The following is a 19063-nucleotide window of genomic DNA, read 5'->3' on the forward strand; positions in this document are numbered from 1 at the left end:
AACAGAATTTCATTTTTTATGGATGAATAGTATTCCATTGAGTACCTATGCCACATTTTCTTTATCCATTCATCTAAAGGACACTTTATTGGATCTATATCTTGGGCTATTTGAATAGTGTTGCACTAAACCTAGTGGAGCAGGTGTCTCTTTGATAAAATGATTTCATATCTTTTGTATACTTACCCAGTAATGAGATTACTAGAGATTGAAATTCTGATTCTAGGTTTTAAAGACATCTCCACACTGGTTTTCACAGTGGCTGCACTGATGTACATAACCACCAACAGTGTATAAGAGTTCCTGTTTCTCCACATCCTCACCAGCAAATGTGACTTCCTGTCTGTTTAATAATAGCCATTCTGACAGGGATTAGACAATATCTCCTTTTGGTTTTGATTTTCATTTCTTTGATTGTTAGAGATATTGAGCACTTTAAAAATACATTTATCAGCCATTTGTATTTCTTCTTTCTATGAATGTCTGTGCAGGTCCTTTGCCCATTTCTTAACTGGATTGGTTGTTTTATACTGTAGAGTTTTTGGAATTGTTGATATATTCTGTATATAAATTCTTTGTTGCTAAATGGCTTGAAATATTTTCTCCCATTCTGTTAGATGTCCATTCTATTAACTGTTTTTGTTGTGTAGAAGCTTTCAATATTTTATATAATCTAAGAGTGGGAATAAGAGAGGGAGGAGACGTACAGCTTGGCACTTGATTACACGGACTTACCCCTAATGGTAGAGCTAGAAACGTGCCAGGGGATTCCAATTCAATCCCATCAAGGTGGCATGTACCAATGCCATCTCACTAGTCAAAGTGATCAGTTTCAGTTCATAACTGATCATAATGATAGGATTAATTGTCAAAGGAATCACATAAATAAGACTATTGTCTGCTAATACTAACTGATAGAGTTAAAAAGGAGAGAAAGGTCCAACATGGGAAGCAGGATACACAGCAGACTCATAGAACGGCAGATGTCCTAAACAGCACTCTGGTCTCAGAATCATCCTTTAAGGCATTCGGATCTGGCTAAAAAGCCCATGAGAGTTTCTCAGGCATTTGAAGCCAAGACACTCTGGCAAAAAAACAAAAAAAACAAAAAAACAAAAAACAAAACAAAACAAAAACCTAAATGATCTCTGAGATCTCAGCGGAAAGAATAGGCCATCAAAGAAGGAGGTACCTTTCTCTGAAGGGAGGAGAGAACTTCCACTTTGACTATGGTTTTGTCTAAATAAGATCGGAGTTTGTGAACTCAAAAGGCTTCCATAGCCTTGGCAATTTATGACAAGAGCCTCGGATGATTACTGACGTCATAAATAAGAGTGTCAATTTTTAAATCAACAGTGGGAGTCACTGTGCACCTACTCCCCATGTAGGATCTCTGTCCTTAATTCATTGTGTACTATGTGAATTAACTACTACTCAAATAGTATTTTATACTTTTTGTTTCTGTGTGTGTGCAAGCTGTTGAAATCTTTACTTAGTATATATTAATTTGATCTTATGTATATAAAGATAATTGAAAACAAATCTTGATGAAGAATGGGATAGGAGAGGGAGTAGGAGATGGGATGGTAGTGGATAGGAGGAAGGTTATGGGGGGAAAAGCCTCTATAATCCAAAAGTCGAACTTTGGAAATTTATTTTGGTGTCTTATCCAAAAAATCATGTTACATGCCAATACTATAATGTTTTTTTCTTCTGCTGTTTTTTAGCATTTTCATAGTTTCAGGTCCTATAATTAGTTAATTATAAATAATTGAGTTAATTTTTGTTATGGTGAGCGATAGGGATCTAGTTTCATTCTTTTGCATATGTATATTCAGTTTTGCCAGAACCATTCATTGCTTTCTCCAATATATATTCTTGACATCATTGTTAAAAATCAATTGGCTATGTGAACATGGATAATTTCTGGAATCTCTATTCTGGGCAATTGAGCTATATGTCAGTTTTTATGCCAAAATCATGTTGTTTTACTACTATGGTTTTGTAGTAGGCTTTGGAAATCAAGTATGCCTACAAATTGTTTTCTTGCCCACCCTGCCTTGGGATTGCTTTGGCTGTGCTGGGTCTTTTGTGGTTCCACATGAATTTTAGGATTTTTTTTTTTTTTTTTTTTTTTACAGGCAGAGTGGACAGTGAGAGAGAGAGACAGAGAGAAAGGTCTTCCTTTTGCCATTGGTTCACCCTCCAATGGCCGCCGCGGCCGGCACACTGCAGCCGGCGTTCCGCGCTGATCCGATGGCAGGAGCCAGGTACTTATCCTGGTCTCCCATGGGGTGCAGGGCCCAAGCACTTGGGCCATCCTCCACTGCACTCCTGGCCACAGCAGAGAGCTGGCCTGGAAGAGGGGTAACGGGACAGAATCCGGTGCCCCGACCGGGACTAGAACCCGGTGTGCCGGTGCCGCTAGGTGGGGGATTAGCCTAGTGAGCCGCGGCGCTGGCAGGATTTTATTTTCTAATTCTGTGTTGAATGTTGTTTGCTGGGGCAGGCAGTGTGCTGTAGGGGGTTACGCTGCAGCCTGTAATGCCGTAATGCTACATGGGCACCTGTTTGTTTCCTACTGCTCCACTTCCTATCTAGCTCTCTCCTAATGCACATGGGAAAGCAGTGGAAGGTGGCTCATGTGTCTGGTCCCTGCCAACCACATGGGGGACCCAGAAGAGGCTCCTGGCTTTGGCCTGGCCCAGTCCAGGTCATTGGGGAATGAACCAGCAGATGGAAGATTTTTCTCTCTCTCTCTGTGTGTTCTGCCTTTCAAATAAATAAGTGTTTTCTATTTTTTTTTTTTTACTTCAAAATACTGTTGGTATTTTAATTGGTATTGCATTAAGTCTGTAGATTGCTTTAAGTTGACTGCTGTAGATAACACGGAGATTTTAAATTTTAATTCTTCAAAACCATCACTATGGACTACTTTTTTGTGTGTTCTCTTGATTTATTTAACCAGTGCTGTATAATTTGCATTGTAGAGATCTTTCACTTAGGTTGAAGTTATTCCTAAATAATTACATTTTCATAGCTATTGTAGAATTTCTTTCTTGATTTCTCTTATAGCAAGATCACTATTAGTATATCAAATGCTGCTTTTTGTATGCTGACTTGGTATCCTGTGATTTTTTTTTAACTGAATTGGTTTATCAGTTCTAACAACTTTTCTGTGGTCCTGGTTTCTTTGATGGGAAACTTTCAACACAACTTTTATCTCATTACTTGTTATAGATCTGTTTAGACTTTCTATATTTGCTTGTTTTACTCCTGATATGTATGTCCATTGCTTTGAGGTTTTCCATTTTGTTAGATATAGCTGTTCATAGTAGTTTTTTTTAAAAGATCTATTTATTTATTTGAAGAGTTACATAGAAAGAGGAGAGGCAGAGGGGAGGGGGAGAGAAGGAAAGAGAGAGAGAGAGGTCCTCCATCTGATGGTTCACCCACCAATTGGCCTCAATGGCCAGAGCTGTGCCGATCCGGAGCCAGGAGCCAGGAGCCTCTTCCGAGTCTCCCATGTGGGCCCAGGGACCCAAGGACTTGGGCCATCTTCCACTGCCCTCCAAGGCCATAACAGAGAGTTGGATCAGAAGTGGAACAACTGGGTCTCAAACCAGTACCCACATGGGCTGCCAACACTGCAGGCCAGTGTGTTAACCCACTGCGCCACAACCCCAGCCCCTCATCATAGTTTCTTATGACCCTTTGCATTTCTGTGGTATTGGTTGTAATGTCTCTTTTTTCATTTCTGGTTTTGCTTATTTTAGATTTTCTCATTTTTCTTTGTTAGTTTCATTAAAGCTTTATCTATTTTGTTTATCTTTTAAACTGCTTTTTTGTTTTGTTGATTTTTTAATTCAATTTTATTTATTTTTACTCCAATTTTTATTATTTCTTATCTCCTGCTAATTTTGGTTTGCCTTGCTTTGTTTTCTAAGTCCTAGAGGTACATTTTTAGATTATTCATTTATTACTTTTCTGTGTGTTTTTTTTTAATGTAAGCACTTATTGATATGAACTTCTCTCTTAATACTACTTTTTAAAAAGATTTATTTATTTATTTAAGAGGCAGAGTTACAGATAGAAGGAGAGACAGAGAGAGAGGTCTTCCATCTGCTGGTTCACTCCCCAAATGGCTGCAACGGCTGGAGCTGGGCCAATACGAAGGCAGGAACTGGGAGCTTCTTGTGTGTCTCCCACATGGGTGCAGGGGTCCAAGTACTTGGGCCATCTTCTACCACTTTGCCAGGCACATTATCAGGGAGCTGGATTAAATGTGGTATAGCTGGGAATCAAACCAGTACCTATTTGGGATACAGGCACTGCAGGCAGAGGCTTACCCTATAACACCACAGTGCCAGCACCGATACTGCTTTGGTAAATCTTACAGGTTTTGATACATTGTGTTTTCATTTTAATTTGTTTCAATCAATGTTTTAATTACTTCTTAAAGTTATTTCATAATCCATTGTTTGGTCATTCAGTAATATATTGTTCATCCATGTATTTGTAAATTTTCTATTGTTATTCTCGTTGAATTCTAGTTTTATTCCTTTTGGTCTAAGAAGATATATAGTATGATTTCTAACTTTTAAAAAGTTACTGGGACTTGATTTGTGGCCTAATATATGATCTATCCTACAAAATGTTCCATGTGGTGATAAGAATATGCATTCTGTAGCTGTTGGGTGAAATGATCTATAAATTTCTGCCAAGCCCACTTGCTCTATAACATGCTTAAACTGTGATACAGCTTTGTTGATTGTTCTGGCTGTATCATCTGTTCACTGATGAGGTGGGGTGTTGACTTCTCACACTACCGTTGTGTTGGAATCTCTCTCCCATGAAGTCTAGCAATATCTGCTTTACGTGTCTTGGTGGCCTTGTGTTGGGTTTATAAACATTTATGATTATTATCCCTTTGAGGAATCGATCCTGTTATCAACAGAGAATGTTCTTCTTTGTCTATTTAAAGTCTGTTTTGTCTGATATGAGTGTAACTACTCCAGATCATTTTTGGTTTCCCTTTGCTTGGTATACGTTTTTCGAACTCTTCACTTTCAGTCTATGTGTATCTTTACTTGGGGATTGAGTTTGTTGTAAGTAGCATATAGCTGGGTCTTGGGCCTTTTCTTATTTTTTATTTTTAAAATCCATCTGGTAGATCTATATCTTTTGACTGGGGAATTTAATCAATTTGCATTCAAGGTTAACACTGATAGATAAGAGCTAACTCCTGTTATTTTGTTGATTGGCTATTGAATGTTTCTGTTCTGCTAGTTAGTTGATTTTTTACTGTTGTATATTTTCATAATGGTTACTTTTTTTTAAAGATTTTATTTATTTATTTTATTTGAGAGGTAGAGTTACAGACAGAGAGAGGGGAAGACTGAAAGAAAGGTCTTTCAACTGCTGGATTACTCCCCAAATGGCCAAAATGGCTATATCACTCCCCAAATGGCCGCAAAGGCCACAGCTGAGCTGATCCAAAGCCAGGAGCAAGGGGCCAGGAGCTTATTCTGGATCTCCCATGTGGGTACAGGGACCCAAGCATTTGGGCCATCTTTTACTGCTTCCCCAGGCCATAAGCAGAGAGCTGGATCAGCAGAGGAGCAGCTGGGACATGAACCAATGCCCATATAGGATGCTGGTGCTACAGGCAGAGGCTTAGCCTATTAGGCCACAGAGCTGGCCCCTTGATGGTACTGATAATGTAGGACTTCCTTTAGAATTTCTTGTAAGGCTGTTCTGGTTGTGATGAATTCAATTTTTGCTTGTTTAGGAAATACTTTATTTCCCCTTAACTTCTAATGGATAGCTTCGCTGGATTTAATATTCTTGGTTGAAATTTTTTTCTTTGAAAACCTTTAATATATAATCTCACTCTCTTCTAGCCTGTAGGGTTTCCATTTAGAAATTTGTTTTTAGTCTAATGGGTTTCCATTTATATTTAACTTGACATTGTTCTCTTCCTGTGCTTAGGATTCTTTCTTTATCCTTAACTTTTGACAATTTGATTATAATGGCCTTGATGAAAATGATTTTTGGTTGAGTCTGATTTGGGTTCTTTGAGCTTTCTGTGTCTGAATATCCCTATCTCTTTTAAGACATGGGAAGTTTTTAACTATCATTTCATTTAGTACATTCTTAGTGACTTTTTCCTCCTATTTTCCTTTAGCTATCTTTATGATATGAATATTCGTGTTTTTAAGTTGTATCTAATATATTGCACATGCTTTTTTCATTCTTTTTAACTCTTATATCTTTATTTTTATCTGACTGGGTTTTTCAAGTCTTTCATTAAGATCAGAAACTCTTTCTCTGCTTAGTCTATTTTGTTGTTGAAACTCTCAATTAAATTTTTATTACATTGGTTGAAGTTTTAAGCTGCAAAATTTCATTTTTTTTAATAATTTTTAATTGTTTACTCAATTTCTCATCATGTCATCTATTATTTTTTTCATTTCTTTAAACTATATCTGTATTCTCTTGCATCTCATTGAGTTTCCTTAGGATCATTATTTTAATTTTTCTTTTTTTAGGTATGTCATAGATTTCTTTCAGATCAGGGTTTATTTCTGAAGAACTGTTTTTGTTCTTTTGAAGATGTCATGCTTTCTTGCTTCTTAGATAAAATACAGGGTATCACCTGGATTGTTGCTTTGGATTTGATTATAAAAATTAGCCCAGAAGTATAACCTCTAACAGATTTCAATAGGTTTAATTAGCATCAGCAATGTTTATGAGTGCTACAGTTGCCTAGTCTGTGGCAGTTTTTGGAGGTAGGAGTATGGCTTTGAAATATTTGAGCACATTCTAGAGTATAGATCTTTAGTCTCCAGTTAGGTGTTTTCTGAGGGGTAAAGAGGGGACTATGCTCTTGTCCCACAAGCAAGCTTGAGTAATGCTGGGGCTGTAGCACCAATTACTATGGCTCTGGGACTGTGTGATGTGGATGGGACCTTCCCCAGGTCCTGTTGGGAGAGTGTGATTGTTTCTGGGGCTTATAGCAATAAAAGTCTTAGACCTAGCATTGGAGATATGAAGGGCAACCTTGCTCCATCCTATTGGGTGACTACAAGATATATTGAGGATTTTGTACTGGCAAGCATGGGTCAAGAAAGAGGAATGCAGGTAGATTCTTTCCTAGGTGAACCTGAGGATTCTAGTGCTAATAGTTATAGTCCTGGAGCTGTAGGATGCAGTGATGTTCTTACCCAAGTCTCACAAAGTGGGAGCCAGTTTGGTTGGGGATTGTGAACTGGAAGCCATCAGCCAGCAGCAGAGAACTGTAGATAGGGCTCTCCAGATATTATAGGGAAGTGCAACTTGCTCTAGGGATTGTAGCACCAACAATGACAGTTCTAAAATCTGTAAGGCACAGAGGGAAATTTCCTCAGTTCTTACAAGGCACACAAGCATGATGCTGGGGCTTGTGCCCTGGGCACCAAGTACCATGTGCTAAAGATGCAGAGGGCCTCCCTTAGGTTTGGTATCTCAGAACTTTTATGGACTATTGCTAGGGTTGAGCCCTAATAAGCTATGGTGATCTTCTCTGGATCATATATAATGAGAGCTCATGGCCCTGGGGTTTGTGCCTTGGATTCCCACAGCTGCAGAGACCTGTTCTCTGCCCTGGAAATAGTCTTGTCTTAATCTCTGGAATCTTCTCGTGACAGTGAGGTAGTGATTTCTGTCTTTGAAGTCAGAATAAAATTTGACAGTGTCTCTACCACAGTAGCACAGATTCTGGGGGGCAGACAGAAGCAATGTGGGTTTCTTTTTGTGAGAAAAGTAGTCACTCAGATCCCAATCAGCTTTCTAGGCTGGATTTAGAGTCAGTGGGATTGTAGAATTCCCCCATGGGTAGGACTGCCAATCTGTTGTAGTAGTGGTGCATCAGCTCTGAAATAATACATCCTTTTATCAGAGAAAATATATGGCAGACAGTGTTAATTCAGTCAATTGTAAGGACATGTTCCCATTTGGGAAGAGAAATTTTATTAAGCTTTGCAATAAATTGATTTGTTTTATTTTTGACTTTACTATTATCAATTTAATATGAAAAACTGATCATTTTGTATGCTAATAGAGGTCACAGAACAGTTAATGACTTCACACCAATGTCTGGTGATTCACACCAGTCCTTTTATTTGTAGCATTTTAAAGGACATTTATTAACTTTCACAGGGTATTTTTCTATCAGAAAGCTTTATCATATGGAACAAACTCAAAGAAGGATATTAACTTGTATGGGGTTGAACATCACACAATCAGTGGTCTGTTACTCTGAATGGCAGCTGTAGGTCAACTAATAACTATGATGAAGAAATGGTCTTTTTCATAGTAACAGGATCACAAAGATTCTTAGTTTGTACTAACTGATATTAGAAAAATGAAAGTTACATAAAATAGCAAAAAAATTGACAATATGGTATAAACTCAACTGGGAAACTAAGACATAATTAAAAATTGTGATATTGAAGGATTACATGAACATGAGAAGTTACTTACAATATAGTGCCATGTAAAGAGCCTAAAGGACAATACATGTAATACTATATGCTTGTTAGAGACATGTATCCAGATGTATTTGTACATGAACATGTCAAGAATGCTTATCTCTAAGAAGTGATGTATTCCTTGAACTCCATTAATTTAACTGAAATAGTTGCTGACTAATGGCAGCCAATGGCAGGGGAGGGTGGGACTTTTCCAAATCATTCAAGGCTTCAGGCTGAAACAGATTCCATCATGTTCAGTTCAGGGTTTCCAAATGTCACCTAGGAATTGACAGAAATTGGTAGACGGGAAAGAGGGAGAATAGAAGATTTCTAGGGGGATGGGTAGTATATGGGCTTGGCTAAAAGCAAATAAATCACTTTTATTCATTTATTGCCACATTATCCAGAATTAAGTTGCATTGCCTCGTGTAATCATAAGATGAGTAGGAAACGTGTGGTCTGTATGCCCAGGAGTTAAAAAGAAATGAGTTTTTTGTGAACACATACCAGTGCCTGCCTTGGAAATTTGTTTACTCATTTACAAACTTTTCTCTGTTTTTTTAAGGGGTCACTGTATTTATGTGTTTCTGTTTAAGGCAGCAACAGAAACATCAGTTGATTCTATACCCATTATCATTTTCATTGCCACCACCAGAACAGGAGACTGGCAGCAAGTGTTCCATCTGAGAGACCTAACACATTAGTATTTGATTTTTAACATTACATTGACACATTCACACTATCTTGTCTCAATCATTATTTCATGGTGAGTTAGTATTACTATGTTATCAATCCCTGTGTTTCATTAAACTTAAGCCATATGGTCAGAAAGTAAAATGGCAGCCATACAAGTTTTATATATTTGCCATTTAGGACAAATAAGCATTAGAGGAATGTTTCCTGATTGTCTTCCCAAATTTTTCTTTTTTTTAAAATATTTTTTTGGAGGGCTGGTGCTGTGGCTCACTTGGTTAATCCTCTGCCTGTGGCATCAGCATCCCGTATGGGTGCCGGGTTCTAGTCCCGGTCGCTCCTCTTCCAGTCCAGCTCTCTGCTGTGGTCCGGGAGGGCAGTGAGGATGGCCCAAGTGCTTGGGCCCCTGCACCTGCATGGGAGACCAGGAGGAAGCACCTGGCTCCTGGCTTTGGATTGGCACAGTTGTGGCCATAGTGGCCATTTGGGGAGTGAACCAACGGAAGGAAGACCTTTCTCTCTGTCTGCCAGGTGCTTCCTCCTGGTCTCCCCTGCAGGTGCAGGCCCAAGCACTTGGGCCATCCTGCACTGCCTTCCTGGGCCACAGTAGAGAGCTGGACTGGAAGAGGAGCAACCGGGAGTAGAACCTGGCACCCATATGGGATGCCAGTGCCTCAGGTGGTAGATTAACCAAGTGAGCCACAGCGCCAGCCCCTGTCTTCCCAAATTTTTATAAGTGGTATTTCCTGTTCATAATTTGGAACTCCCTGGAAGGCAGAGTCAATCCCTTTATTCTATAAATCTGTTTACATGTGCTTGGATAGTTACTATTTGGTGGTCTTTTGCCATATGGTGAAGCTTATGTTAAGGCCAATGACAACAAGCTTATGTTGTTAAGGCCAAGTGGGAAAAATCTCTGCATTTAGAGGTAGAAGGTCCAGTTTCTAGAGAATTTCATGGGCATAGTGTCATTCACTAAATACTTTTTAGAATATTTAGATAAATAATTTATAACTATTTATAATATAAATAATATATAACTATTTGTATGTCATTTTGAAAGTGTACAAATTTCTTTGTTTCTTCATCTACAAAATGAGATAACAACAATTGTTTTATCTCTGACATGCCTGTGAAGGTCAAATTGTATTTTTTTATTCACATATGAGTGTAAAGGTTGTATGTGACCTATGTGGACTTCAGAAATACGGACTTTCACAATATTCAACTAAACCCTGCTGGATATTCTCCATTTGTCTCTTAAGATCCATTTTCTAGTCCTCTCTATTCTACTCTGTTATCCAGGAGGCTGATCTCCATGGATTATTATCAGTTAGCCATCCTTGACCTATGGGTTTGGCCAAAAGCAAGCACTAAGAGGCTTGATGGACGTAGGGAAAGAATTTAATTCACAGTTCCCTCCATGCAGGTTTAGAGGGTATCAGTGACTAGATTTCAGCACCAAAAGCCACAAATCTTCTCTGGTAGTTCTCTATAGTTACACCTGTTTGCAATATCCTGTTGGCTTCTTTTCCTTTCAGTTTCAACCATGATATAAGTAGTGATATTAGGGTTTCTAATACCTGGGTGCTTTTATCAAACCTTGTGGTTGCCTCACATTCTGACTACACCTTTATAAGTGGCCACTTCATTAAGCTCAGTTCAAGCATCTTTATTAATTGTGTCACCTGTATCTTGTTGGGACTCTGACCCACATATAAAAAAAAGCCAAAAACATTTGTGCTGCATCACTACACATAATATACCACTCTTAGGAAATGATGGTTGCTAATACCCACAATGCAACAGGGGAGAGATGTCTTCATATTCCCCTATACAGAAAACTGAATAAATCCTTGACATTTAAGACTTCAACATTTCATGGGACCTATTAACTTGGAAAAACAATGAAAGGGAATATAAACACTGAGAAAATTTAGATGCAATCTATTTACAAGTTGTGCAAATATGGTACATGCCCAATAATATAGAATGTGATGCATGCAGCCATGTACATAAAGATCAGCTCCTAAACAGAAGGCTGTCTAATTCTCTCTTTCTTGTATAATCTTTGCCTGCTCCTGAGAAAGTTGTGTTTGCCCTCGAAAGCTTCACCTTTGGTATCCTTTCTTCAAAGTGTTTCTCTGGCATAACATAAGGGTTTAATATATAATGAGGTTGACCCTACGTTGCAGTTTGACTGAGACAGTTTTAACTTAATTAAATTCTAGTTTAATTATTAGCAGCAGGTACTTACAGTCTTAAAAGTTTCCCAGTTTGGATAATGTCTTAGGCTGTTTTCTGTTGCTGACAACACAATAACACAGAATGGGTAAATTATATAGAAAAGACATTTATTTTGGCTCAGGGTTCTGGTCCTAGGTCAAAAGACTGCATCTGGTGATGAACTTGCAGGCAGAGTTCTCAGCTTGCTCAGTGTATGACATGGTAAGAAATTGGAGCATGGGAAAGACCTAGCCAAACTGACTTTTATTGCAGACCTACTCTTGAGACAACCCACTGACCCATTAATCCATTAATATAATGAATGGAGTAGCCCACTCATCATTGTAAACCATTGATCACTTTTTAAAGGATCCACATTGTTCTACTTCTTCTTTTAAAATCAATGAATCAGTAGATTAATATTTATTTAAAAGAGAGTGAGAGCAACTGAGTAAGAACAGTGAGCGAGCAGTCTCTTCCATCTGCGGGTTTACTCCCCAGATGCCCATATCCAGGGCTGGGGCATCTGAAGCCAGGAGTCCAGAACTCAGCTCACATTTCCCATGTGAGTGACAGGGACTTGATTACTTGATTCACCACCTGCTGCCTCCTGGGGTACACATTAGCAGGGAGCTGGACTCAGTAGTGGAGCCAGGAGTAGAGCTCAGGCCCTTGGGTATGAGATGCAGGCATCCCAGGAGACATCTTAACTGCTGCACCAAATGCCTACCCCAAATTCCACTTCTTAATATCTCATCGTGGTTAATAAACTATATTCAAACCATAGCAGATAATAAATTATATGTTCCTCCATGTCCCATGATAATTTCCTGATGTTTGTAGAAATCTTATGATACAATAGAGATGTAAGCTGGGGAAACTTCAATTACAAACTCTCATTAGGCTGTGTCATTTGGTTTACATAGATTCTTCTATGGCTATCTATGGCTCTTGATTTGTCTCTCTGCTTATCTACTGAAGTATGGTAGATTTAATTCTTTGGCCATGTAGTTTTTCTTTCGTGGCCAGAACTTTAGCATTCAATTCCAGTTTGAACAGCTTTCTTATAGGTATTTCAACCTGTATAGAAGTCTTACATTCCTTCCTCAAGTAGTAATTTTTTTGGTCATTCTTAACTCTAAGTTGTTCTTTGATAGTTTGAATAGCAATACTATTTTTTAATCTTTCAAAAGTCATTCTTTATAATTTTTCTTTGATCACCCTGTCTCATTCTGTTCTCAGGGTTTTTTTTTTTAATGTTCCTTTAAAAAAGTTTTGTTTTATTTATTTGAAAGATTTATAGAAAGAGAGGAGAGGGAGAGAAGAGAGAGATAGAGAATCTTCTATCTGCTGTTTCAGTCCCCAAATGGCTGCAAGGGCTGGTGCTGGGCCAGGAGCCAGGAGTTTCCTCTGAGTCTCCCAAGTAGGTGAAAGGCCCAAGGCCTTGGGCCATTCTCTGCTGCTTTCCTGGGCACATAAACAGTAAGCTAGAATGGAAGTGTAGCAGCTGGGACTCAAACCAGCAGCCATATGGAATGCTGGCACTGCAGGTGGTGCTTTAACCTGCTATGCCACGGTGCTGACCCCTATTCTCAAGTTTTAAACATATTATGAAACATCTACATTTATCTGTATACCACATAGAATTTCAATTTTCTGCTCTCAAAATTCATATATTTGGTCCTGATTTCTCTCTTTAAAAGCTAAATTTTGCTTATCCTATTATAATCCCTCCTTCAAATCACAAATATATTTCTTTCATATTCTGCTCAATGTAAACATTCATAAATATGAAGCTCGCTTCACATTATAATTGTGTCAGCCCTGGTGGATGGTAGAATGTTGACCTCATGGAATTTTGAGGGAGGAATTTTCATGATATATCATTGAAGATTTATGAAATATGAAATTGTAGGCAGAATTTTATCTTTTGCAGTATAGAGATTAAACACTTAGTCTATGATAGAAAATATAAATGTCAAATAATCTGGTAACTTACTTGGTTTTCTCTCTAGCAAATAATGTTTATTAAATAACCCTCAAGGCATGAAAGACAACATCAATAAAGTGTTCCAACTTTTCAAGGATGGTAATTAAGAAATGCTAAAGTAGACAACATTTACTCCAGTTTCTATGTACATATAAAAGAGATTTCTCAAAGGATATATTTTGTCATTTGTTTATCCATTTATTCATTCATTCAAGAAGTATTCATTGAGCAGTAACTGTATGTCAGGCATTGTTTTAGGTACTGGGGATAAGACAATGAATGAGAAAGGCAAAAATTGAAGTTCTCAAGGAGCTCACAGACTCATGAATATTAGGTACCTAAAGAATAATGTGGTGAGACATGTGCACATATAAAAGGTGCATCTGAGAACTTGGGATGAGACAAGTACATGTATTACAGGTGAGCTCAGGGTGAGACAAGGCTTCTTGCAAAAAGTCCAGTCCAGTATGGGCCTCAGGAAGAAGTGAGAGTTGTTTAGGCAGAAGTGGAAGGGGCTGGGAGGGGGAAGAAGGCAAAAGATGTTTTGTGAAGAGAGGATGGTGTATGTCCCTCAGTCAGGGAGAAGAGGACACATACAGGGAACCAGGGGATAGGACACATGCAGGGAGCCAGGGGACAGGACACATGCAGGGAGCCAGTCTGGCTAAAATGCGGAATGGAAGGAGAAGGGACTCTGAGCAGGGCAGTGGTAGTTTGTCAGTCAGGGCGGGGGGAGGGGCTTCTTGGTGAGAGGATAGGGGCATGTGAATAATCTGGAGTTCAGCATCTGAGGATCTGGCCAAACACTGTTTTTTTCCTTTTATTTTCGAAAAGTCCTTCTATTTTTCAATACAGTCTCCAGAGTTTAGTCAAAGCAAACCATGCTCTGTTACTCTTCACAAGTTCTTTTTTTTTTTTTTTTTTTTTTTAAAGAAAAGTAAGCCTTTATTTCCTTGTTTCACAAATAAAGCTGGCTGCTTTGCAGGGATTAGTCGAAGAGACCAAATCCCATATCTTCATCCGACTCTTCCTTGGCCTCCACCTTGGCTGGGGCTGCGGCGGCAGCAGCAGGGGCAGCAGTGCTGGCCATGGCCGCAGGGGCAGCAGCCACAAATGCAGATGAATCAGCCAGGAAGGCCTTGACCTTTTCAGCAAGTGGGAAGGTGTACTCAGTCTCCACAGACAAAGCCAGGACATGCTTGTACCCATTGATGATGGAATGGGGCACTGATGCCAGGTCGGATAGCCAATCTGCAGACACACACTGGCAACGTTGCGCACACCCTCCAGGAAGCGCGAGTGTAGGACTCCCTCGGTGATGTCCAGCACTTCGGGGTTGTAGATGCTGCCGTTGTTGAACACCTGCTGGATGATCAGCCCAAACGAGAAGGGCGAGATGTTCAGCATGTTCAGCAGCGTGGCTTCGCTCCAGTCTTTATCAGCTGCGCGTCGCTCAGGATTTCAATGGTGCCCCTGGAGATTTTAGTGGTGATGCCCAAAGCCTGGAAAAAGGAGGTCTTCTTGGGCCCCAGACCAGTGTTCTGAGTTGGCACAGTGACCTCACAGGGCGCAATGGCACCAGCACTGGCAGCAGCCGGCACCTTATTGGCCAGCAGCATATCCCTGATCTTAGTAAGGTCCTCCTTGGTGAACACAAAGCCCACATTTCCCCGGATATGAGGCAGCAGCTTCTCCAGGGCAGGGTTGTTTTCCAGATGCCCCCAGACGGCCTTGCGCATCATGGTGTTCTTGCCCATCAGCACCACAGCCTTCCCCCGGAGCAACATGCGGATCTGCTGCATGTGCTTGGAGCCCACATTGTCTGCGCCCACGATGAAGCATTTTGGGTAATCATCCAGAAGTTGGATGATCTTAAGGAAGCAGTTAGACTTCCAGGTCGCCCTGTCTTCCCTGGGCATCACGATGGTGCGTCAGGGATTGCCACGTGGGGTTTAAAGACGATGTCACTCTCACGAGGACGCCTGGCAAGAGACAACAAGTTCTTTTCCATTCATCCTTAGAGGCTGCCTTCTCCACTTCTCCATCCAACTTGCCTTGATTTTTTAAAATTTTTTTATTTTTTATTTTTATTTTTTGACAGGCAGAGTGGACAGTGAGAGAGAGAGAGACAGAGAGAAAGGTCTTCCTTTGCCGTTGGTTCACACTCCAATGGCCACCGCCGCCGGTGCGCTGCGGCCAGCGCACCACGCTGATCCGATGGCAGGAGCCAGGTGCTTCTCCTGGTCTCCCATGGGGTGCAAGGCCCAAGTATGTGGGCCATCCTCCACTGCACTCCCTGGCCACAGCAGAGAGCTGGCCTAGAAGAGGGGCAAGCGGGACAGAATCCGGCGCCCCAACCGGGACTAGAACGTGGTGTGCCGGCACCGCAAGGCCGAGGATTAGCCTAGTGAGCCGCGGCGCCGGCCACCTTGATTTTTACAGTTGGGAAATACTGTTTCCATGTTTTGAATTCCCACAGCTCTGTGTTAAACTCTTATGAGTCTTACTGAATTGCTTTTATGGTATGTTTTACCTCCCTGCTAGATAGCATTTTTGAGGGTGAGGGTCTTTTTCATCTACTTTACCTCTGATAGCACGGGTCTGTGCATTAATACTTGTATGATTTTGTTTGGTTCATATTTAATAGATTCATTGGAGATAAATATTTGGAAGTATTCTATCTCATACAACCAAGATATCGGGCTTTTTAGGCCTTTTTCCTTTTCCCTATCCTGAGTGCAGGTGCAATACCCTTGTAAGCATGTTAAATTGAACAACAGGCTTCTGTGATCTTAGGGCTGACACCAGCAGAAATGGTGCCTTCAGGGAACAAAGGTAGTGATGGCTCCTTTGCTATTGCAGTGATTGCTGCACCATCACCTAATTCAGAGCTGGAAGAGAAAAAAATTGAAATGAAAAGCAGAGTTACAGAGAAAGAGGGAGAGACAGAAAGAATCTTACATCTGCTGGTTCACTCCTGAAATAGTTGCAATAGTTTGGGTTGAGTCAGGCCAAAGCCAGGAGCCAGGAAATCTATGCAGGTCCTTCACTTGGGTGGTAGGAGTCCAAGCACTTGGGTCATCTTCTGTTGCTTTCCCAGGTGCATTAGCAGAGAGCTGGCTTCGAAGCAGAGCAGCCAGGACTTGAACAAGATCTCAAATGGGATGCTGACATTGCAGGCAGCAACTTAACCTGCTGTGCCAGAATGCTGACCTGTTTTTTAAGTAAAAGAACTTTTATTTTTAAAATAACAAGCATAATACTTTTATTAAAAAAGATTTTTTATTCATTTAAAAGGCAGAGTTACACTTAGATAGTGACAGAGAGCAAGATGTTACATCTGCAGGTTCATTCCCCAAATGGCTACAATGGCAACAGCTGGGCCGATCTAAAGCCAGGAGCCTGGAGCTTCCTCAGGGTCTCCCATATGGGTACAGGGAGCCAAGCACTTGGGCCATCCTTCAGTGATTTCCCAGGTGCATTAGCAGGGAGCTGGATTGGAAGTAAAGCAGCCAGGACTTGAACCTGTGCCCATATGGAATGCCAGTGCCACAGGTAGTTGCTTTATCTGCTACACCACAGTACTGGGCCCCAAACATAATACTTTGAAAAAAATTTGACAATTCAGATAAAAGAAGAAATTAAAAAATGGTAGTATTTTTCTATAGCTTTTTTCTCTTCAGAGAAAGGAGCTACATATATACACATAATATATATATGTACACAAATATTTATATATATCATAATCATATTTTAATCAATATTTCATTTAATTCATATAAAATAATGATGCCAGATATTTCAATATTGGTCTCTATGAGAGTTTTATCAATATACAGAAAAGAGCAACTCTGGACACTATTAGGAGTAATTTTTGGTGATATTATTAAATTAGATTACTTATAGAATTAGATAAAATTTTAAAAAAAGAATTATTGATTTGAAAGAATTACAAAGAGACAGGGAGAGACACATGCATACACATACACACAGAGAGAGAGAGAGAGAGAGAGAGAGGAGAGGGAGAGAGAGAGTGAGGGAGAGAGAGAGAAAGATCTTCCATCCACTGGTTCACTCCCCAGATGGCTACAATGAGTCAGGATGAAGCCAAGGGATTCATCTGGGTCTCCAACATGAGTGCAGGGTCCCAAGCACTTGGGCAATTATCTGTTGCATGCCCAAGAGCATTAGCAGGGAGCTGGATCAGAAGTGGAGCATCCAAGAATCAAGTAGGTACCCACAGGGGATGCTGGCATTGCAGTTGGTGGTTTAACCTGCAGTGTTTCACAATGCTGGCCCCATAGAATTGAATACAAATTTTTATAACTGAAAATTAAAAAGCCCTGTATAAGTTGTAGAACAAATCTGGTGACGATAAGCTAAATGTTAGCAGAATTAAAATCCACTTAGAGAATTATGTCAAATAATAAGTTGATTAGCTAAAACATGGTATCTTACGGTCTAGAAAGTTCACACTATCTGCTAAGAAATAATGTTACAAGTGTCACCATTAGATGATGACAGGGATCATATCAAAGAAGTTCAACAACAAACTGTTCATCTTTTCCTATATTGGCTAAGACTATTTTTTTTTTAAAGATTTATTTACTTATTTGAAAGTTGGAGTTACACAGAGAGAAAAGGAGAGTCAGAGAGAGAGAGAGAGAGAGAGAGAGAGAGAGAGAGAAGGGGGGGGAGAGGTCTTCCATCCATTGGTTCACTCCTCAGTTGGCCACAATGGCCAGAGCCATGCTGATCCAAAGCCAGGAGCTTCCTCCAGGTCTCCCACACAGGTGCAGGAATCCAAGGACTTGGGCCATCTTCTACTGCTTTCCCAGGCAACAGCAGAGAGCTGGATCAGAAGCTGAGCAGCCGGGACTTGAACTGGCATCCATATGGGATGCCAGCACTGCAGGCAATGGCTTTACTCGCTAAGCCCCAACGCCAGCCCTGAGCTAAGACTCTTTTTAAATGAGTCAGCATAACTGAAGAGAATCTCTGATTGTGGTTTTGCTGTTCTGTTTGAGTTGCAGAACTACTGAAAGTTAGTGTGTTGAGTGTTAATATTAATTAATGCTTCAAGTAATGTTAATTCTCTTCTTTAAGGAAAGGCGTTTGAGGCAATTTGTGTTAGTTATGAATATATTGCTTGAGAAAACAAAATTAAGATAAATTCTTATTCTTCTTTCTCATCATTGAGGGTTTTAGAGAAAACTGTAAGTCACAGAAAAACTATTGACTGCAAACTCTAAAGAAAATCACAAGAACACATGGAAGGAGTAATTTGTTGGGGCAAGATGAGGCAATTGTTCTACAACACATAGAGTTCATTAAAGCATTATTATTGGATGGTAAAATTTCTTGGTGGCTGCCAAACTTATATGGCATATCATTTTATTTAACATTTATTATTACAGACAGTGCATGGGTTCAGGAAAAAAGCATCACCTGGAGAACTTAAATCTAAATTAAACCACTTCCAAACACTGAATACATGATGGCTTTAAAGATGCCAAAATGATTCAAGATGAGATTCTTACAAAGAGCTTGCAGTGTGCAATTTTAAAGTTGCCTTCGAGATAAAATTTTGCAAAAGGAAAGAAAGATATTTTAGATAAAATGTTAATTTTCTGAGCAGTTG

At 39.9% G+C, this 19063-nt stretch overlaps 1 long non-coding RNA gene and 1 pseudogene across 2 annotated transcripts in view; one reads left to right on the forward strand and one right to left on the reverse strand.

Annotated features, from left to right (window-relative positions):
* The window catches only part of LOC149122378 (uncharacterized), a 241039-nt gene that overhangs the window by 115392 nt on the left and 106584 nt on the right, over positions 1 to 19063 (forward strand). The window lies entirely within an intron of this gene.
* Positions 14375 to 15420, reverse strand: LOC149122379 (large ribosomal subunit protein uL10 pseudogene; annotated as a pseudogene).

The sequence above is a fragment of the Oryctolagus cuniculus genome, chromosome 14 (genome assembly GCF_051225735.1).
Source record: "Oryctolagus cuniculus isolate XC-2025 breed Fujian yellow rabbit chromosome 14, ASM5122573v1, whole genome shotgun sequence".
In the NCBI taxonomy this organism is placed as follows: domain Eukaryota; kingdom Metazoa; phylum Chordata; class Mammalia; order Lagomorpha; family Leporidae; genus Oryctolagus; species Oryctolagus cuniculus.